Genomic DNA, 23860 nt, shown 5'->3' with positions numbered 1-23860 from the left:
TAACAGTTCACCCATCTCTAGCTTCTATGTATCTCTAAGTCCCCTGAATTCTGTATTATAAGTCTCTGATTATACCTTTATGCTGGTCATAAAAGTGGAATCATACAGTATCTGTCTTTTTGTGTTGGGCTTATTTCACTCAGCATTATGTCTTCAAGGATCATCCATCTTGTCATGTACTTCAGGACGTGATTTTGTCTTACTGCTGCGTAATACTCCATCGTATGTATATACCACATTTTGTTGATCCACTCACCTGTTGATGGGCAAATTTGGTTTGTTTCCATCTTCTGGCGATTGTGAACAATGCTGCTATGAACATCAGTGTGCAAATGGCTGTTTGTGTCATTACTTTCAGCTCTTCTGAGTATATACCAAGTAGTGTTATTGCTGGGTCATAGGGCAGCTTGATATTTAGTTTCCTAAGGAACCGCCAAACAGTCTTCCATAGCGGCAGCACTATTGTACATTCCCACCAGCAGTGCATAAATGTTTCAGTTTCTCCGCATCCTCTCCAACATTTATAATTTCCTTATTGTTTAATAGCAGTCATTCTTATAGGTGTGAGGCGGTATCTCATTGTAGTCTTGATCCGTACTTCCCTTATAGCCAGTGAAAATGAGGATCTCTTCATGTGCTTTTGAGCCATCTGTATTTGTTCTTCAGAAAAATGCCTATTCATATCTTTAGCCCATTTTATAGTTGGATTCTTTGTTCTTTTGTTGTTGAGTTGTATGATTTCTTTGTACATTCAGGAAATCAAACCTTTGTCTGATATGTGATTTCAAATATTTTCTCCCATTGAGTTGGCTGCCTCTTTACCTTTTTGAATAAGTCTTTTGAGGTGCAGAAGCATTTGATTTTGAGGAGTTCCCATTTATCTATTTTTCCTATTGTTGCTTGTGCTTTGGGTGTAAATTTTAGGAAGCTACCTCCTATTACTAGATCTTGAAAATATTTCCCTACATTTTCTTCTAGAGCTTGATGGTGCTAGTTTGATCCACTTTGAGTTAATTTTTGTGTAGCATGTCAGGTAAGGGGTCTCTTTCATTCTCTTGGCTATTGATATCTAGTTCTTCCATGCCCAATTATTGAACTATTTTGTCCCAGTTCAGAGCATTTGGGGTCTTGTCAAAAATCAGTTGAGCATAGATTTGGTGGTCTATTTCTGCACTCTCAATTCAACTCCACTGGTCAATGCTTCTGTCTTTGTGCCAGTACCATGCTGTTTTGACCACTGTGGCTTTATAACAGGTTTTAAAGTCAGGGAGTGCTAATCTTCCCACTTCGTTGTTCTTTTTAGGATGCTTTTAGCTATTCGGGGTCTCTTTTCCTTACAGATGAACTTGGTAGTTAACTTTTCCAAATCTTCAAAGTAGGTTGTTGGAATTTTGACTGGTACTGTGTTGGATCTGTAGATCAATTTGGGGAGAATTGACACCTTAACTATATTTAGCCTTCCTATCCATGAGCAGGGAATATCTTTCCACCTATTTATATCTCCTTTGATTTCTCTTAGCAATGTTATGTAATTTTCCATGTATAAGTCCTTTATGTCCCTAGTTAAGTTCATTCCTAAGTATTTGATTCTTTTAGTGTCTATTTTGAATGGAATTTTTTCCTTAACTGACTCCTCAGTTAGGTCATTGCTTGTGTTCAGAAATGTTACTGATTTTTGAACATTAATTTTATATCCCACCACCTTGCTGAATTTGTTATTAGCTCAAGTAACTTTGCTTTAGATTTCTCAGGATCTTCCAAGTATAGTATCATATCATCTGCAAATAATGAGGGTTTACTTCTTTCTTTTCAATTTGGATGCCTTTTATTTCTTTCTCTTGCCTGATTGCTCTAGCTAGAACTTCTAGTACAATGTTGAATAATAGTGGTGACAGTGGGCATCCTCATTTTGTACCTGATCCAGGGGGAAGGCTTTTAGTCTCTCTCCATTGGGTACAATACTGGCTTTCATATATTCCCTTTATCATATTGAGTTAGTTAATTTTGATTTCTATTTTTTGGAGTGTTTTTATCAGAAAAGGATGCTGAATTTTGTCAAGTGCTTTTTCAGCATCAATCAAGATGATCATGTGATTTTTTTTCCTTTTGATTTGTTAATGCGCTGTATTACATTAATTGATTTTCTTGTGTTGAACCATCCTTGCATTCCTGGTATAAACCCCACTTGGTCATGGTGTATAATTCTTTTAATGTGTTGTTGGATTGATTTGCTCATATTTTGCTGAAAATTTTTTGCATCAATGTTCACTAGAGAGATTGGCCTGTAGTTTTCCTTCTTATAGCATCTTTACCTGGTATTGGTATTAAAATGATATTTGCTTCATAAAATGAGTTAGGTAGAGTTCATTTTTTCCTCAATTTTTTGGGAAAAGTTTCAGCAGGATTGGTGTTAGTTCTTTCTGGGATGTTTGATAAAACTCCCCCGTGAAGCCATCTGGCCCTGGGCTTTTCTTTGTAGGAAGATTTTTGAAGACTGATTGAATCTCTTTATTGTGATTGGCTTGTTGAGATCTTCCATTTCTTCCTGAGTCAGTGTAGCTTGTTGTGTGTCTCCAGGAATTTGTCCATTTCATCTAAGTTGTCTAGTTTGTTGTCATATAGTTGTTCATAGTATCCTCTTATGATTTCTTTTATTTCTTCAGGGTGGTAACCCACCTCTTATCACTTCTGATTTTGTTTATTTGCATCCTCTCTCTTTTTTTTCTTTGTCAGCCTTGCTAGTGGCCCATCATTTTTACTGATTTTCTCAAAGAACCAACTTTTGGTTTTATCGATTCTTTCTGTGGTTCTTTTGTTCTCCCATTCACTTATCTCTGCTTTAATCTTTGCTTTGGGGTTAGTTTGCTGTTCTTTCTCAATTTCCTCCAGGTTTTTTGTTAAGTCCTTAAGTTTTGCTCTTTCTTGTTTTTTAATACAGACATTTAAGGCAATATATTCCTTTCTCAGAACAGTCTTTGCCACATCCATAAGTTCTGATAAGTTATATTCTCATTTTCATTCATCCCCAGATGGCTGCTGATTTCTCTAGCAATTTCTTCTTTGACCCACTGGTTGTTTAAGAGTGTGTTATTTAATCTCCATATATTTGTGAGTGTTCTCATTCTTTTGTGGTTATTGAGTTCCAGATTCATCCCATTGTGATCAGACGAAGTGCTTTGAATAATTTCAATATTTTTAAATTTATAAAGACCTGTTTTGTGACCCAGCACATGCTCTATCCTGGAGAATGTTCCCTGTGCACTAGAGAAGAATGTATAACCTTGTGCTTTGTGGTGCAATGACCTATATATGTCTGTTAGGTCTAATTCAGTTATCAAGTTATTTAACTTCTCTATTTCCTTGTTGATCTTCTGTCTGGTTGAGCTATCTATAGAAGAGAGTGGTGTATTGAAGTCTCCTACTATTATTGTTGAAATATCTATCCCTCCCTTCAGTTTTGCCAATGTCTGTCTCATGTACTTTGGAGTTCCTTGATTGGGAGCATAAACATTTATGATTGTTATGTCTTCTTGGTGAGTTGAACCTTTAATTAGTCTATAGTGTCTGTTCTGGTTTGCTAGCTGCCAGAATGCAACACACCAGAGATGGATTGGCATTTAATAAAAGAGGATTTATTTAGTTAAAAATGTATAGTTCTTCAAGGGAAAGGCAGCTAACTTCTAACTGAGGTTCTTTCTTACATGGGAAGGTATAGGATGATTTCTGCTGGCCTTCTCTCTAGGCCTCTGGGTTCCAACAGCTTTCCCCAGGGTGAATCCTTTCTGCATCTCCAAAGGCCTGGGCTGAGCTGCAAGTGCTGAGATAAAGTGTGCTGAGCTGCTTGGACTGTGCTACTTTGAGCTCTCTCATTTAAGCGTTGAGCCAATGAAATCGAACATCATTCATGGCAGTAGACACGCCTTTTAGCCAACTGCAGATGTAATCAGCAACAGGTGAGGTTCACATACCATTGGCTTCTGTCCACAGCAATAGAATTAGGCAGCTTCGCCTGGCCAAGTTGACACCTGAACCTAACTACCACATGTCCACCCATTGTCGACTTGGCAGCTATACACATCACCTTAAATGATATTAAATTGGCAAAAATTCTCTTCTGGCTGTGGACCTATGAATCTCAAAACAAGTTATCTTGTGACAATGTGCAAAGGAGGACAGTGACAGGATATAGGTTTTCATTTCCATAGGGAGAAATTGGAAGGAACACAGGAGTCACAAGGCCCAAACAGTTCTGAAAACCTCCAGGGCAAACTCCATTGGATTTCAAAGTCTGAAAGTCATTTATCCTTCAGCTTTAGAAAGTGTCAGTCCCACTCTTTCCAAGGGCCTACACAGTGGCCCACCTCTTTCCAAATCAACCTTGGATGACACTGAGGAGACCACCTTTTTCTCAGCTCTACCCTCTCCAGGCATCAGGGCCACACCTGGGCTCTCTGCCATTTCTGGGGCACATGCCCTCCCCCTCCATGTGGTGGCAGCCAGACTCTCCCCAGTACTCAAAGAGTGTGCTATACCTTTTCCAAGGCCTGAGGCAACACAACTCTTCCACTGCAAGGAGGTGGGAGACTCCTCTTCTGCCTTCAGGGCAAACTCACCCTCCCCATGTAGATGGGTAGTTCCACTCTCCTGGCCAAGGTTTCCTGGCTTCAGACCTGAGCTTTCATGTTTCTCACTCTGCAAACTCCGATTTGTCCCTTTTGTGTCCCCCTTTGTCCAGATTGGCAGTGATTCCATTTACACCAGAAGTCTCTTCAAGGGCTCCTGGACTTCTCCATCATTCTCTTCACAGTTCCTCCAAAATTTTCCCCTTATCAATCCAAAAAACTGTTCCTACATGTCCAGTATTTGCAAACTGCAGCAGCACCCCACTTCTGGTACCAAATCTGTTCTAGTTTGCTAGCTGCCAGATGCAACACACCAGAGATGGATTGGCATTTAATAAAAGGGGATTTGTTTAGTTAAAAATGTATAGTTCTTCAGAGGAAAGGCAACTAACTTTCAACTGAGGTTCTTTCTTACATGGGAAGGCACAGGTTGATCTCTGCTGGCCTTCTCTCCAGGTATGGGTTCCAACAAATTTCCCTGGGGCGATTCCTTTCTGCACTCCAAAGGCCTGGCTGAGCTTCAAGTGCTGAAATTATGTGCTGGGCTGCTTGGGCTGTACCACATTTAGCTCTCTCAATTAAGCATCCAGCCAATTAAATCAAACATCATTCATTGCAGCAGGTATGCCTTTTAGCCAACTGCAGATGTAATCAGCAACAGATGAGGTTTACATGCCATTGGCTCATGTCCACAGCAATAGAATTAGGCACCTTCACCTGGCCAAGTTGATGCCTGAACCTAACTACCACAGTGTCCTTCTTTGTTCTTATGATGTCTTTACATTTAAAATCTCTTTTGTCTGATATTAGTATAGCTACTCCTGCTTTCTTTTGGTTGCAACTTGCATGAAATATTTCAATCTATTTGTATCCTTATCTAAAATGAGTCTCTTGTAAGCAGCATATATCTGGATTATGCTTCTTAATCCATTCTGTCAATCTGTATCTTTTAATTGGTAAATTTAGTCCATTAACTTTCAAAGTTGTTACTGAAAAGGCATTTCTTGATTCCACCATCCTATTTTTAAATTTTATTTGTCAGATCTATATATTCTTTACTCTCTTTCTCTTTGCATTCTTTAAATTCCCCTTAGTGGTACTTTTCAATTCTGTGCCCTCTTCCAGACCTTCCTCTCCTGCCTTTTTTTTTTTCAGCTGGTAGAACTCCTTTTAGTATTTCATATAGGGCCAATCTCTTGTTGACAAGTTATTTCAAGATTTATTTGTCTGTGAACGCTTTAATCTCATCCTCAATTTTAAAGGACAATTTATCTTGGTACAGAATTCTTGGCTGGAAGTCTTTCTCTTTCAGGATCTTGAATATATTATACTACTACCTTCTCACCTCCAGGGTGCTAGTTAACTAGTATGAACTCAGTCTTATTTGATTTCCCTTATATGCAGTAGATTGTTTTTCTCTTGCCACTTTCCAGATTTTTTGCTTCTCTTCAACATTTGACAGACTGATTAGAATGTGCCTTGGGGAAGGCCTACTTGGATTTATTCTGTTTGGAGTTCTTTGGGTTTCTTTGACTTGTATATTTATGTAATTTATGAGGGTTGGGAAGTTTTCCCCCATTATATCCTCAACTACTCTTCCTAGCCCTTTATTCCTCTCTTCTCCTTCTGGGACACCAATGATTCTCATATTTGTGTGTTTTGTTTTATCTATCATTTCCCTGAGTTCCCATTCAAATGTTTTCCATCTTTTTTGCCATTTGCTGTTTTGAGTCTTTAAAGTCAATTATCCTGCCCTCTGTATCACTTATTCTTTCTTCTGTCTTTTCAAATTTGGTGTTGTGTGCCTCTAGTATGTTTTTTTATTTGGTCAACAGAGTCTTTAGTCTCTGTGATTTCTGCTATTTTTCTATTTATTCTTTCAAATTCCTCTTTGTACTCTTCCACTGTCTTCTTGATCTCCTTTATGTCATTTGCTGTCCTGCTTATTTTATTAAGTAGAGTTATTATGAACATCTTTGATTAGTTGTTCCAACATCTGTGTCTCCTTTGGTGTTTTAATTTGGTCATTAGGCAGGAGTATACCTGTCTGCATTGTGAAATGCTTAGCGATCTTCTGCTGTCTTCGTTGCATGTAGATATCTTGATTGATTTACTTTGGGAGTTGATTTCTCTCAGTCATCGAGGGCCTTGTGTTTGCAGAATGGTTGTACAGCAAGGAACAGGGCACGGGGTGGAGCACTCAGTATGGTGATTTGTTTCAGGGCATGTATGGACACAGGTTGGGGATGTTATGCTAGTGCTTGTTGCCCAGTGGCCAGGGAGGATGTAGCTGTGTGGGTGCACCTGTCAAAAGGGATGTAAACCTGGTGTGCACTGGTCTAAGGCATGGGGCCCTTTGTGCACATGTGCAGAGCTGTGACAGCATGTTGGCACTATGCCTTTATGGACTGGTGGAAGATGCGACCAGGATGTGCAGGTTGGCACTTTCTCAGAGCTGGGAAGTGAGGCTGAGGAGTATGTGCATGCATGGTTCTAAGACTGCTGTAACATGCAGTTCCCAGAGCTAAATGATGTGATTGGGGCCCATGCACATATGTGGGCCTGGGAATGCCATAAATGGATGTGCTGAGCTCAGAGAGGGTGGGGTGAGGCTGTGTGACACTACGGGTAGGGGGACGGGGGTAGGCTAGGTATGGAGGTGAGTGCCCACAACTTTTATGCACTGGTAACAGCCTGCAGGAAACACGGAGGGGGACTTAGTGCTTGGGAGGTGTGCAGGGGGTATGGGTTGGGCTGCACTTGGGGTGGGGGTGTGGGGAAGGTACATGCACTGGGGGCGGGTGGGGTGGGGGTGCCTGGAGCATGGGGATTGGGAGCGGGTGAGGGGGTTCAGGTGCCTGGGCTGTGGGATGAGTTGCTGGTCATGGGGCTGCACTGGTGAGGTTAGCGCACCCAAGGAACATGATCTGGCTTATTTCTTAGTCCTGTGTACCCGTCTGTGCCCTCCTGTGGGCTCCGGTACTCTGCACCTCCATGCCTCCATGCCAGGCTCCAGCTTTCTGCCTCTCAGTTCCTCGGTCTCTGCAACCAGGGCTGCTGCATGTGGTGCAGAAGGCTCTCCCAGATCAGCGGCACTCCCGAATTGCTGCCTCAGTCTCCCTCCTTTCCCTTCTCTAACTTTTCCATGGAGCAGGGCTGATCTCCAGCTACTTTAGTTGACCATCTTACCAGAAGTCCTCCCCAATACAATTTTAAAAACTCATTCTATGAAGCCAGTATGACTCTGATAGCAAAATCAGGAAAAGACAATCCAAGAAAAGGTTACAGATTAATATCACTTATAAATGTGAATGTAAAAATTCTTAAAATACTAGCAAACTAAATCCAGCTACAGACAAAAAGAATTATACCCATGATGAAGAGAGGTTTATCCCAGGAATGTGAGGTCTAACATCTGAAAATCATCCATATTCATATCAATAGAATAAAATCATAAACCATACTATCATCTCAATAGATATAAAAAAGTATTCAACAACATCCAACACCCTGTCATGATAAAAAAAAAAATGCTCAACACACTAGGAACAGACGGGAGCTCCAAACATGATAAAGGTATTTATGTAAGACCTGTTCTAGTTTACAAGTTGCTGGAATGTGATATACCAGAAACAGGGGGGAATTTATTAAGTTGCAAGTTTATAGTTCTAAGGCCATGAGAATGCCCAAATTAAGGAACCAATAAGAGGTTATCTTCACTCAAAAATGGCCAATGAAGTTTGGGGTTTCTCTCTCAGCTGGAAGGGCACATGGGGAAGTCTGCTAGCTTTCTCTCCTGGCTTCTTATTTCATGAAGCTACCTCAGGGGTGTTTTCCTTCTTCATCTCCAGAGGTCTCTGACTGCCTGGGGTCTCTTGGCTCCTCAGCTTTTTTCAAAATGGTTCCCTCTTAAAGGGCTCCAGTAAGCAACCCACCTTGAACGGGTGGAGGCACACCTCCATGGAAACCACCTAATCAAAAGTTAACACCCACAATTGGGTGGGTCACATCTCCATGGATAATTGAAAAGCTCCCATCCAGCAATATTGAATGAGATTTAAAGGATATGGCTTTTCTGGGGTACACAGCTGATTCAAACTGTCACAAGACCCACAGCCAAAATGATACTTAATGGTAAAAGTCTGGATCATTTCTGCCTGACATCAGGAACGAGATCTGATGTCCACTCTTATCACTTCTATTTAATATTGTACCAGACATTCTAACCACTGAAGCTGAGCATGAAAAAGAAATAAAAAGCATCCAGATTGGAAAGGAAGAAGCAAAACTATCTCTATTCTTGGATGACATGATCGTACACATAGAAAATCCTATATATAAGAATAAATTCATTAAAACTGATAAAACTGATAAATGAACTCAGAAAAATTTCAGGATTCAAGATCAATATAGGAAATCAATTATATTTCTGGATATTTTCAATGAAGAATCCAAAGATAAAATAAACAATTCCATTTACAATAGCATAAAAATAATAAAATACTTAGGAATAAATTTAACAAAAAAAGTGCAAACAATCTGAAAACTACAAAACTTGTGCTCTGAAAAAAATTAAAGATTTAAATAAATTTAAAAAATCCCTTATTCATGAATTAGAAGACTTAACATTATAAAAATGGCAATTCCCTTCAAACTGATCTACAGATTCAACCTAATCCCTATCGAATCCCAGGTGATGCCTTTCTAGAAATTAATAAGCTGATTCTAAAATTCATATGAAATTGCAAGGCATACATTATACAAATGATCTGAAAAAGAAGAACAAATTTGGAAGACATACGTACTGCCTTGAAAACTTATTACAAAGCAGCAGTAACTAAGACAGTGTGTATTGGCATAAGGAGAGACATATTAAATAGTGGAATAGAATTGAAAGTTTAGAAATAAAACCACGTATCTATGTTCAACTGATTCTTTCCCATTTAAAAATAGTTTTTAACTATACAGAAGTTGTAGGTTTACAAAAAAATTATGTAAAAGATGCAGCGCTCCCATATTCCAACCCATTACTCTTTTTAGTATTTTTATTGAGTAATATCTACACACATACAGTTCAAACATATTATACAATCAATAACCCACAATATCTTCACATAGTTGTATATTCATCACCATGACCAATTTGCATCACTCCAGAAAAAGAAATAAAAAGAAGAAAAAAGAATTCAATACCCCTTATCACTCCCGCTCATTGATCCACAGTATTTCAATATCCCTGATTTTACCCTTTATCTCTCCTTATTATTTAATTATTTTTATTCTTTTTTTTTTTTCACTCATCAGTCCATACTCTGGATAAAAGGAGCAGCAGACACAAGGTTTTCACAATCACACAGCACATTGCAAAAACTATATAGGTATACAGTCTTCTTCAAGAATCAAGGCTATTGGAACACAGTTCAACAATTTCAGATACTTCACTCTAGCCACTTCAATATACCATAAACTAAACAGGGATATCTAAATAATGTGTAAGAATAACCTCCAGGATAACCTCTCGACTCTGAAATCTCAGTCACTAAGACTTTGGCCAATTCTTCTTCCAAGCAAAATGAACAACCAGGTGCACTGAAGAAATCCACTGGGAGGACTTCCCCTCACCACTGTCCTTTACAGTCATCTCAGAATGGGGTTGTAGTGCTGCAGCTGTCCACTTCTGGGTGGTCCTTGCATATGGTGCAGACCATCTGTAAACCAGGCCCATGTTTTCTCTTCCTCAGTCAACTGACTGTAAGGAACTCCTCCAGAGGCATAGCTCTGGTCTGGGAAAGAGCGGCAATGTGGCAGAAGTAGAGGCCATGGGCATTTGGGCCACTCATGTAACTTACATGTGCCTTCAGGGACTGCTCGAGCCCTATCTCTAACATACCATTTCGATTTTATGACAGAGTGTTGCTGTACATACCCAACTTCATGGCTTGGTGGGTCAGACAACACCCAGCTCATAATAGGCAACTCAGGTCTCATGGTAGCTTGGGGGCCCGTGGTTATGCATTCAGTCTCTATTAAGGCCCAGGAGCAGGTTAAAAGCTGTTTCTCAAAATGAGTAGTTATCTGCAGCAGATGATAAGGCTTTGCTCCAAAATCCTAAGTATCTGCATTGTAGTTTTCCTAGAGAGGCCCACCAAAGCTTCCAGACAGCATCTGTATTTGCCACTGACACTTCCAGCACCATTGGATCTGCTGGATCATATGGCCCAAGTGGCAGAGTAGCTTCCACAGTAGCCTGAAACTGTCACAGAGCCTTCTCATATTCTTGTTCCCACTCAAAACTATCAGCTTTTCTGGTCATTTGGTAAATAGGTCAGAGCAGCAAACTCAAATGAGGGATATGTTGTCTCCATATTTCAAAGAGGCTGACTAGGCATTGTGCCTCTTTTTGGCCATAGGAGGGACCAAAAATCAATTTCCAGACTTATCCTTCCCTTTAGAAGGGATATCTCAACAAGCCCCACATCATTGAATACCTAGAAATTTCACTGAGGTGGAAGGCCCTGTATTTTTGTTGGATTTATCTCCCATCCTCTGACCTGCAAATGACTTACCAATAAGTCTAGAGTAGTTGCTATTTCTTGTTACAAGGTCCAATCAGCGTGATATCATCAATATAATGGACCAATGTGATATCTTGTGGGAGAGAGAAATGATCAAGGTAACTGTGGACAAGATTGTGACATAGGGCTGGAGAGCTGATATACCCATGAGGTAGGACGGTGAATGTATACTGCTGGCCTTGCCAACTGAATGCAAACTGTTTCTGGTGGTCCTTCCTGACAGTTATTGAGAAAAAAAAGCATTTTCCAGGTCAATAGCTACATATCAGTCACCAGGGGATGTATTGATTTGCTCAAGCAATGATATCACATCTGGAACAGCAGCTGCAATTAGATATCACATCTGGGACAGTAGCCCCTCACCATTTGTTCGAGGGGCACTGGGTGTGTAAACTGTCTCAAGTCTGGAAATTGATTAAGGATTATGACTCACTGTTTTTGTAATTCAAGTTAGACTTCTATTCACTTGATCAAAAATTCTTCTTATAGAGCACAAACAAAAATTTAGCAGGATACCCAAGTATTTTATTTCTAGATACTCCATGATCTATTAGCCAATGTCACAAGTCTCTACAAGTCAAATTATTTTGACTGCTACTTTGAGTCTGCTGTACATTATGGTGGCCACACCTATTTTGTCTATGGTGATTAACTGTAGCCACATGGCTTCTGCCAACTTGGGATCTGATCATCCCCATTCTGTTGAGGATTCCAGCTCAATGACAGCAGTTCCCATAGTAATATCTGACCTTCAGAGAAGAGTGATTACAGAGCTCTTCAGGAATGATGGTGCTAGTCTCACAAATTTATTTCTTATGGTTCTGGTGAAAAATGTGTCCTCTGGACATTCCTGGGGTGTAAGAGCAGGTCTTCCATGATAAATCCTGACATTTCAGTCTCTCTAAGCCTTTAGATCCCTTCATCTATATTACACCAGGAAATTTCTGGCATTTTGACCTCAGGTAATATAGGCCACCTTTTTTTTTTAAAAAAAAAAATGGAACACTTCATGAATTTGTGTGTCATCCTTGTGCAGGGGCCATGCTAATCTTCTCTGTATTGTTCCAATTTTAGTATATGTGCTGCCGAAGCGAGCACTGCAGGCCACCTTTTGATTCATGTTTCAGCCAACCATCCAAACAAACTATTACTGCCCTTTCTAACTCCTTGAGCTATGACCTTGAATGCAGAATCTCTGCTTAGAGGGCCCATATCAATAAATTCAACTCGATCCACTTTTATATTCTTTCCACCATTATCTCACACCCTTAATATCCATTCTCACACATATTTCCCTGATTTCTGTCTATATAGATCGGAAAACTCATGCTGTTCTTTTGGAGTATAGCAAACCTCCTCATGAGTCATATTTTGTACCTTTCAGGGACTGTTGGGACTTTAGTCTAGTTATAGGTCTTAAGGAAAAGAGAGGTAGTGGGGGTGGGTCATGAAAAGAAATAAAAGTGTCTTTCAAGCCAATTACTTTGGGGCAATCCATGGCCATTGAATCTGTTGAACAGGACTAGTCGCTCCAGATAGAGGAATGATGGCTCTTTTCCTAGGGGAGGTGGTTACAGGGTTAGCAGGCAATGAAGGGTTAATCATGTTAGGTGGAGTTGGATGGCAAGACTCCTCTGAGGAGACTGTAGGCTGGGAAGCTATTTCCTCAAGGGAGGCAGGAGGTCAGGACGCTCTTTCCGAGGGGCAGTTCATTACAGATCTATCTAGCAAAGGGTCAGCTGATTCCAGGGATCCCATCTCCCCATCACCATCATCAAGCCATGTATCACCATCCCGTGCTTCAGGATCACATTTTTTTTTTCCAGTCAAAGCCCTTACTTTAACAGCAGACACCCTGCAAGGTTGAGATTTTAGTTTACACCATACATCTGCTACTTGCACAATGAGAATTTGCATCTGGTTTCAGAGATCTCAAGTCTTTAACCCACAGGAAATAAGATTTTCTTTCAGGGAACACATGGAAACTTTTACATCATCCGTATGGTGCTGAAGTTTCAAATCTGAAGCCTTTGCTCATCCCTTTCCCTCATCACTGTAGCCAGGATATCTAACAACAACCAGCCAACATCATTATACCTCTTAATTCCACAAAACTTTGTTAAGGTGTCAGAAACATTATCACCCAGAGTTTTGCCTCATATAAGCAAACACTTAGCAGAATTTAATGGTGATATTTTGAGTATTCCTTTTGTTAACTCACCTCATGGACTGTCAGTACCATCTTGATTATTGGAAACAGTGCCATTAGTGCCCCTAAGTCTAGTCAGATAGTCAATAGTAAAAATAGTAAAAAGTCCAGTCAATAGTAAAAATCCATTTTTAAGATTCTGTTTCTCAAGAAACCGGAGTGGTTGTCATTTCAACAATGATCACAGCATTTTTATCAGGACTAGATTTCATCTCAAGCCGCTAGCACAAGCTGTGCTAGTTAGGGTTCTCTAGATATCTAGAGAAATATGTAAATATGAGATTTATAAAGGTGTCTCATGCAACCATGGGAATCTAAGAGTCCAAAATCCGTAGGGCAGGCTGTGAAGCTGGTGGTTCCAATGAAGGGTTGGGATGAACTCCACAGGAGAGGCTCACTGACTGAAGAAGCAACAAAAGAGTCTCTCTTTTTCCTCAAAAGTCTTCTACTAATTGGATAATGCTATTGTGGGAGACATACCTTAGTTGATTGCAGATGTAATCAGCCACAGATGTAACAAACTGACTGATGACTTATTACACCAGCCTTCTGGTTTACCAACCAGCTATGAAATATCCTTGCAGCAATGGTCAGGCCAGCACTTGCCTGACCAGACAAATGGGCATCATCATGTGGCCAAATTGACACCAGAACCTAATCATTATGACAGGCAAAAGGGAAGAGGGAAGAATTAGGGTTCCCTAAATAAATGGGGTCAAAGAGCACTAGAAAACTCAGTCTTGTCTCAAGTTCCCAGGGCTAGGAGGAAGAAGGTGTGCGGGACTCTGAGGATATCTAGTAATGTAACACTCGTCTCTTCTTGTCACTATAGGAGTGGAACTTAAAAGATATTGCTATCTAGAAGTGTAAGTAATTCATTTCTGAATAACAAGACAAAGAAATGGAAAAAAAGGGATCTTGGGGTAAAGGGCACAGGTGACTTAGCAACATTTAAAGCACAACTTGAGTACTTTCGAGCTGAGTATTAGGTCCAGCAGAGTTTGGAAAGTAGAGCCTGAGAGTAAGCCCTTGCTGAGGAGCACTATCGGCTGAAGAAAATTTGGATTTCAGCCTTGAGTTTGGACTGCCAACAGGAGAATGGATTTAAAACAAACCAAAACAAATGGTTGGGGAAGTTAAATTTCCTTCTAGAAGTTCTAAAGCTTATTAGAGGGAAGTCTGAAAAGACTCAAGAATATAGTTCTGACTAAAATTACTCACAGAATATTTGAATGGAACATTCCTTTTTGTTATTTCTGAATTACCTAAAGAAACCTAGTGAATCACACTTTAGTGCCATTCGAGTTGGTTAAAAGAGGAAGCAGTGACACCTGAAGCACTTCAAAGCACACACCCAAGTAGATTGGCGAGCGACGGTGCGTACATATGACTGCATGTTATTCTGCTACAAAAAAAGGAACGAAGTCATGAGACATGCAATGATGTGAATGAACCTGTGGGATATTTGGTGAGGCAAAATAAGCAGAAATGAAAGAACAATTATTGTACGGTTTCCTTTTGAAAATGCTTATAAGAAAACAGGGTCCTAGATTGTAAGCTTTTATAGCAGACACATTTATTTCTGGATTTTGAAAGGCTGTTTTATATGTATGAATATATAACCTGGTACTTGGAGATAAGAATAAAGCCTGTCAAGAAGGGATTAAGGTAATTCAGAACAGGTGCAAAGAAGACATTGTCTATATGTTAGAACTGCACATTGTCTATATTTTGGCACTGTCCAGAACCTAAATTTTTTGTAGCACATAATCTTACTCAATCTGTCTGCACAGCTCAGAGGAACACTTGAAACACAAGGAGCCCAGAAAAGAATGAGGGCCATTAATCCTGGATAACTGAATGTAAAGCCTGGATACATCCTAGAACATATTAAGCAAATAATTAAAAATAGTGGCAAAGTCCCTTGAGGTTAGGAGAAAAAATATGGAACTATTAAACTTTACTATTGGGAATCTCTGATACTATGTCAAACATTAGGGACACCCAAATCAATAGGACAAGACCTTGATCTTGAGGTTTACTCTTGTGAAGCTTATGTAGGTAGTGGAGAAGCTTAGCTTACCTATAGATATGCCTACGAGTTACTTTTGGAGGACCTCTTTTGTTGCTCAGATGTGGCCTCACTCTCTCTAAGTCCAACCCTGTAAGTGAAATCATTACCCTCTCCCCTACATGAGACATGACATCCAGGGGTGAAAGTCTCCCTGGCAGTGTGGGAGATGACTCCCAGGGATGAGTCCAGCCTTGGCACAATGGGATCAACAACTCCATCCTGACCAAAAGGGGGAAAAGAAGTATAACTAATGAAATATTAGTGGCAGAGAGTTCAATTAGAGTCGAGAGAATACTCTGGAGGTCATTCTTACACAAGCTTCAGTTAGACATTGCTACCTATCATGACTTGCCAAACTCCAAACAAAACCATCTCAGCCAGTCCTAAAGAGCACCTAGGGTGATATATAAGATTCTGCAAAGGTTCCATGTGCTAGAGTAACTTTCCAGAAACCTGCAACCTCCAGATGGGTTCCTGGAGCAGATAAGCCTTGAAACCTAGAGGGCCCAGCCTCTCCAGAACATCGGCTAGTTCCATCTCCCTACCTCATATTATTGACAACCCCTTCCAACATGAAAAAGTTGGAATGGCCATAGCCCAAATACTCCTAAAGAGTGGGAAAGAAAGATCAAAGATGATGGTGGATTTATGCAGCGAATGTAGGGTTTAACAAATGAATGTGATTGCTAAATCACTAAATTGATATTTCTTTTAGTCTCTAGTATCTTAGAGCAGCTAGAAGTAAAAACCTAAAATTGTGGAATTGTAACCCATACCAAACTCTGAAATCTGTTGTGCAACTAATTGTTGTGCTGTGGTTTGAAATTTATTGCTTTTTTGTATATATATATGTTGTTTTTCACAAAAAAGAAAAGAAAAGTTGATTGTGATAATAAAAAAATATTTATTCCTTCTAGCTTCCTATATTCTGGAACAACTAGAAGAAAAAATCTGAGATGATGGTATGGTAGCCCACGACAAACTCTGGGATCTGTCCTGTAACTACTTGTTGAAGAGTACTTTGAAAACTATTGCTTTTTTCTATCTTTGCTTTGTATATATGTTATACTATACAGTAAAAATGTTTTTTAAAAAGGCATGCACCAGACACTTAAATGGTTGGGAAAGGTGAGCTATGAAAAGAGAGGAAGTCCCATAGACTTTAAAATTTGAATGGTGCTTTGTCAACCAAAAGGTACATCCAGCCCAGATTTATGTCTCTGAAAAAGACAGAAAAAGATCAATTGTTGACATGCATGATTATCTTTCATGGGAAGTAATACTTGAAGATATGCTGATGTTTCCTAAAAGAAGACAGTGAGTTTGGGGAAATGCCTGAAAAATGACCTTTCAACCCAGTTCAATTGCAAAGGCGTTTAAGAGTTCAAAAACCTGAGTCCTTAGCTCTCACTTACCAGAAATTCCTGGGTAGATTATGAGGCAATATAGTTTACTGTTCTGTTAAATTTCAACCATTTTGGAGAGAAAGGAAAGCAAATAAATTCACCATGCAGTTGTTTAACTTTGGAAAGAGAATCTCAGACAATGACTGAAGTTAGCTAGAAAAATACAAGCAGTTTAAGCTTTTGTCAGAACAATATTTTGAAAACAAGCATACCTTGGATATATTGTGCATTCAGTTCCACTCCACTGAAATAAAGTGAGTCACACAATTTTTTTGGTTTCTCAGTGAATAGGAAAGTTATGTTTACACAATGCCATAGTCTATTAAGTGTACAATAACATTATGTCTGAAAAAACCAGTGTACATAATTTTAAAATACTTCGTTGTAGGTGATTGTGACTCAGTGGTAGAGTTCTCGCCTGCTATACCGGAGACCCTGTTTGATTCCCGGTGCATGACAATGCAAAAAAAAAAAAAAAAGCTTCATTGTTACAAAATACTGGCCATCATCTGTGCTTTCAGTGAGTTGTAACCTTTTGCTGGTAGAGGGTCTTGCCTCAATGTTGATGGCTGCCTCGATGTCAGTCAGGGTAGAGGTTGCTGAATATGGGGTAACTATTACAATTTCTTAAAATAGGACAATCATGATGTTTGCTGTGATTACTTCTACCTTTCAAGAAACATTTCTGTGTAACATGAGATGCTGTTTGATATCATTTTATTGACAGTAGAGCTTCTTCCAAACTTGGACTTAATCCTCTCAAACCTTGCCACTGCTTCGTTGACTAAATTTATGTAATATTCTGAATCCTTTGTTGTCATTTTTCAACAATGTGCACAGCATTTTTATTATGAGTAGATTTCATCTCAAGAAAACACTTTCTCTGCTCATCCATAAGGAGCAACTCCTCATCCATTAAAAAGTTTCATTATGAGATTGCAGAAATTCAGTCACATCTTCAGACTACGTATTTAACTCTAGTTCCCTTGCTATTTCCAACACATATGCCGTTATTTCCTCCACCGAAGTTTTGAATTCCTCAAAATAATCCATGAAGGTTGGAATCAACATCTTCCAAACTCCTGTAAGCAATGATAGTTTGACCTTCTCCCATGACTCACCAATGTTTTTAAAAGCACCAACAATGGTGAATACTTTCTAGAAAGTTTCCAATGTACTGTGTCCAGATCCATCAAAGGAATCACTACCCATGGCAGTTATAACCTTATGAAATATATTTCTTAAATAATAAGACTTGAAAGTTAAAATGATTCCTTTATCCATGAGCTGCAGAATGGCTGTTGTGCTAGCAGGCATGAAAACAGCCTTCATTTAGTTGTACATCTCCATCAGAGCTCTTGGGTGATCAGGCACAATGTCAGTGAGCAGTAATATTTTGAAAGTCATCTTTTTTTCTGAGCAGTGTTTCTCAATGATGGCTTTAAAATATTCATTAAACCATGTTATAAACAGATGCTTTATCATCCAGACTTTGTTGTTCCATTTATAGACAACAGGCAGAGTAGATTTAGCCTAATTTTTAAATGCCCTAGTATTTATCATTTTAGAATGGTAAATGAGCATTGGCTTTAACTTAAAGTCACCAGCTGCATTATCACCTAACAAGAAAAAAAATCGGCCTCTCCTTTGAGGCTTTCAAGTCAAGCATTAACTTTTCTCTAGCTATAAAGTCCCAGATGACATCTTCTTCCAGTGTAAGGTTGGTCTACATTGAAAATCCATTGTTTAGTGTAGCCACCTTCATCTATGATCTTAGCTAGATCTTCTGGGTAACTTGCTGCAGCTTCCATACCAGCACCTGCCGCTTCACCTTGCACTTTTATGTTTGGAGATCATTTCTTTCCGGAAACTTCATGAACCATCCTCTGTAGCTTTTGCAGCTTCCTCCCCTCTCTCAGCTTTTCTTGATTTAAAGAGAGTTAGGGCCTTACTGTGGATTAGGCTTTGGCTTAAGAGAATGTTGTAGCTGGTTTGGTCTTCTATTCAGACCACTAAAACTTTCTCCGTGACAACAATAAGGCCGGTTTGCTTTCTTATCATTCATGTGTTCATTAGAATAGCATTTTAAATTTCTTTTAAGAACTTTTCCTTTGCATTCACAACTTGGCTAAGTGTTTGGTGCCAGAGGCCTAGCTTTCAGCTTATCTCAGTTTTCCACATGCCTTCCTCACTAAGCTTAATAATTTCTAGCTTTTGAATTGAAGTGAGAGGTGGGACTCTTCCTTTCATTTAAACACTTAGAGACTATATTTCGAAATCTCAATATTGTTGTGTTTCAGACAATAGGGAGACCCATGGACAGAGAGAGATGAGGGAATGGCCAGTTGGTAGAATAGTCAGAACACATACATTTATTGATTAAGTTTGCCATCATATATGGGCACAGTTTGTGGTGCCCCCCCAAATTACTCTAGTAACATCAAAAATCACTGATCACAGATCACCAAAACAGATATAATAATAATGAAAAAGTTTGACATAATGTGAAAATTACCAAAATGTGACACAGAGACACGAAGTGAGCATTTGATATTGGAAAACTGTTGCTGATAAACTTGTTTGATGCAGAGTTGCCACAAACCTTCCATTTGTTAGAAGCACAGTATTTGCAAAGTACAATAAAGCACAGTGCAGTAAAAAGAGGTATGCCTGGTATTGTTTTTACTTACTATGTATATGCTATGTTCTAAGCACTTTATTTAACAAGCTCATTTATTCTCACAACAGCCTTAGCTGCCTTCTTTTGCTAGTCTGCTATGGCAAACATCACACCGTGGATTGGATCAAATGCCAAGATTTTCTGGTTCCTAGTTTCAGAAGCTAGAAAAGTTGCTTCTTTCTGGTGTGGGTAACATTTTGGTTGGTCAGCAATTCTTGAGTCCCTGGGCTTTCTCATCATGTGGTGATGTCCTCACCTTTCTTTCTCTTCTGGGTTCCTATCACTTCTAACTTCTAGCTCTTCCTCGTGGCTCTCTCTTAATATGTCTGAATTGCTTCTGTTTGTAAGGGACTCCAGTAATCTGGATTAAGATGCTTCCTCATTCATTTGGGCCACACCTTAACTAAAAATACCACCTTCAACCATCTTGGGTAACTGAGATTCCTGAGTCTGGTGGCACTGGAGATAGGTAGGTAGGTAAGGGGCCAAGTAGCGTCATCTCCAGTCCTGAGAGGTGAAGAATTGCCTCTCACCCCCACCCTCCCTCTCCACTCTGATCCCACAGCACCACAGAACCAAAGCTGGGAGGAGTTCAGCCACTCAGCCGAGAAGATCTACCTCACGGACCTGGTGAAGGCACATGTGGTTCTCAAATGCAGGCCTTCTGACGGGGTTCTGTGCATTAAAGTAAGAGATGATTTAGCTTGTTTGCTGTATAGAACAGATTACGCTCAAGATGGAAAGAAGACTGAGAAATTCCACAGTCAACAAACGCAACTTATGGTGGCCAAGGAATCCCACAGCTTTGCCATGGAAACTGAATGAATGGTTTGAAATGAAGACTGTTTGTCATGTTCTTAGGAAATAAATAAATGTCTTTTGAATTCGAGGAAGTGTTGGGACGGAAAATGCTTTATGTAACTAAGTGGGCTATTCAAAAGCTGAGAGATCATTTTTTGTTCTTTTCTTTTTGATGTTTACTTTAGAAAGCTAGGAATATAAATGCTTCCAGTTAGAAAACCTCTATTTATTTTTAGAAATTGAATAAGAAATACATCTATCTTGGAAACTTTTTGCAGATTATTTGATGTTAGGCAAAAGATATCATTATTCCTTTGGTAAATTTGTATCAGTAATTTGAAGAAGGAATCAAGAAAAGCCAATCTTCTATCAATTCAGTTCATCTGTCTTTAAAAGAAAATTAAATATAGTCATTTTGCTGAATCAATAATTCTTTGGGTGCATAAAAATTTGTGCTGTTGGATGACCAGTAAATATATAAAATGGAAACTGGAAGTAACTATGTATGTACACCTAATTAAGTATAGTGGTGTAGTCTCAATTATATCTAAAGGTAATTATAAATAATAAGTATTTCTTCACCTTAAGTTTTCCAGATTTAAACTACACTATTGAATGTAAGGGATGTGTGGTATCCTTAGCTCACTGAGCTATAACCTATTTGAATCCAGTTTTTGGTGATCAGAGATAACTGCACTTACTTTGAACACATGAATGTTGGTCACAAATGACAGAAATCACCATATTACAGGATATTTACTATATATATCCTATCAATAATTTATTAGAGGGTTAAGTATAGTTTGAACTGCTTAATTACACCTCTGTTATACCCCTGCCCATTTTCTCTTTACTTAACCAAGGTGTTAAGCATGTCTGTCACAATTGATACGTTTTCCAATAAACCAAAAATATGATATTAATTGATATTTACTTGTGTTTGTAACCTGAGTTTTAACACCTAAATATCATTTTCACATATTGATTCTTCCAGAGTAAAATGAAGGTGCTAGACATGAACATATTTTTTGTTAGAAATTTGTCATTTTCAGAAACATTTCCACATGGGAAATTCCATTGGCCATTATTAACTTTGAGATGTTTCAAACAGGTCAGCAAATAAAATCTTACATGGATAAAAACAAAATAACACCTTCAAGAGATCCTAGTTATCCTGGGTTCACATCACAGAAATGCAGATTAAGATTTAGAACATGTCTAAATTGGGTTATATAATTCAATCTACCACATTGTGATTTTTTTATACCCTTCTCAACAATGATTAAGGAATACCTGCTCAAAATTTTACAAATAAATGGCTGAGCCAGAAGCTGGACTATATTTCTCTGTCACACAAAATATACACTTTTCACTACAACCTACACCTTTTTAAGGAATGTAAATAACTGTCACAGAAAAATAAGCAATGAATAGAGAGGTAAGGAAATGTGATTAAGATTCAGAAAGCAGAAACACTTCTGGCCTTCTCTAAGTCACAGTGAAAGGATAAAATCAAGAGCTAGTGGATAAACGAATAAATGAATAATGAAAGGTCATTATGTTAGGTACTTAGGAAGAGTTAGGGTTCAGAAAACTTAGCATTGCCCTTAAGACACCCACAAAGAAGAGGGATGTGGAATTTGGCAACTGCTATAATTATGCCACAAAGTGGTACTGGAGCATAAAAAAGAGAAAAGAATGATGTAGCATCTTGAAGAAGAAGGAGAATAGGGCATCATGAAGTCAGTAGAATTTAAGTAGAGCTGAAGAACTTTATTTTAAGGAAAGAGTTGTAAAGTTAGATATTCCAGGTAAGCATGATATGATCAAGAACTTAGAGGTAGAAGAGAATAAGGTTAATTCAGGAAACAGTGGATAGTTCATTTAGCTGGAGTTTAGAATACCTGTATTGAAGCAGTGAGAGAAAATCCTGGAGAATTCTCTCAGGAACAAATTTAAAGAGTGCTTTGTATACTGGGTGTGTTGGTTCTACTTCATTGTAGAACCGTTGGTAAAAGGTTGGAGAACTTTAAGCATCATATGTGTAGAATGTCTGGCATCCAGTGTCCATGGAAGCCAGGAGCCTGATTACCAGGTTGCATGTAATTTTTAATTGGAATTTTTATTGAGATAATTATAGATTCACATACAATTATATGAAGTAAGACAGAAGAATTCCCTGAACATTTTACCTACTTTTCAAGTAACATCTTGCCAAACTCTAATATAATATCCCAACCAGGACATTTACATTAGTACAATTTACTGATTTTAGTCAAATTTTCTCAATTTTACTTGTACTCATCTGTGTTTTTTTGTAAATTCTATAAAATGTTATCTCATATGTAGACTTGTGTATTCAACATGATGGTCATGGTACAGAACAGTTCCTCAGCCCAAGTACCCCTCATGCTGGTCTTTTATAATCACACCAACCTCCCTCCTGCATCCTCCCATCCTATCCCTGGCAACTAGTAATCTTTCTCCATTTCTATAATTTTGTCATTTCAAAAATGATATATAATTGGAATGCCACAGTATGTGAGCTATTAGGGTTGGATTTTTCCACTTGGCTTAATTCTCTAGAGATCCATCCAAGTTGTTACTGGTATCAGTAGTTCATTCCTTTTCATTGCTGAGTAGTATTCCATGGTATGGCTATATCACAGTTTGTTTAACCATTCACCCATCGAAGGACAATTGAGTTGTTTCATTTTATTAAAAATAAAGTTGATGTAAACATTTTTGTACAGGTTTTTGTGTGAACATAAGTTTTTGTTTCTCTGGAATAACTGCTTAGGATTATTTCACTAGAATAAAAGCCAGTTGCTGAGTCATATGGTAGTTGCATGTTTAGATTTTTAAGAAAGTACCAAAAACTATTTTCCATAGGGGCTGTAGCATTTTACATCCTATCAGCAATATATGAGTGAGCCGGTTTATCTGCACCTCCACCAGAATTTGTTATTGGCATTATTATTTTTTATTTTAGCCATTGTATTGGCGGTGTATGACATCTCCTTGTAGTTTTAATTTGTATTTCCCTAATGGATAATAATGTTAAACATCTTTTCATGTGATTATTTTCCATTTGTATACACTCTTCAGTGAACTGTCCATGATTTTTTCTTATTTTCTAATTGGATTGTTGTGCTCCTCTTTACAGTTTTGTTTGGCGAGTTCTTTAAATATTCTAGACCTTAGTCCTTTTTTTTTTTTTAAATTTGTGGTTTGCAAATATTTTCACCCAGTCTGTAGCTTGTCTTTCCATCCTCTTCACATGATATATATATATATATATATTTTTTTTTTGCATGGGCAGGTGTTGGGAATCAAAACTGGGTCCCTGTCCATGATGGGCAAGAACTCTACCTGCTGAGCCACCGTGGCCCACCCTTCACATGATATTTTATAGAGTAAAAGTTTATAATTTTTATGAGTTCCGTTTTTCATTTTATGTGTCAAGTTTAAGAATTTTTTGCCTAGTCCTGGA

The 23860-nt window shown here is 38.6% G+C and overlaps 1 non-coding gene and 1 pseudogene across 1 annotated transcript; one reads left to right on the top strand and one right to left on the bottom strand.

Moving 5' to 3' along the window:
• Positions 1–1026: 1026 nt before the first annotated feature.
• On the top strand, positions 1027–20391 carry LOC143680276 (signal recognition particle 9 kDa protein pseudogene; annotated as a pseudogene).
• LOC143681760 (U6 spliceosomal RNA) lies at positions 12189–12295 on the bottom strand. The gene has a single exon (XR_013174821.1). It is a non-coding gene; the product is annotated as a U6 spliceosomal RNA (small nuclear RNA).
• Positions 20392–23860: the final 3469 nt, after the last annotated feature.

This window comes from Tamandua tetradactyla, chromosome 4, assembly GCF_023851605.1.
Source record: "Tamandua tetradactyla isolate mTamTet1 chromosome 4, mTamTet1.pri, whole genome shotgun sequence".
In the NCBI taxonomy this organism is placed as follows: Eukaryota; Metazoa; Chordata; class Mammalia; order Pilosa; family Myrmecophagidae; genus Tamandua; species Tamandua tetradactyla.
Note: the sequence above shows the minus strand (reverse complement) of the source record. Positions and strands in the feature narration are given on the sequence as shown.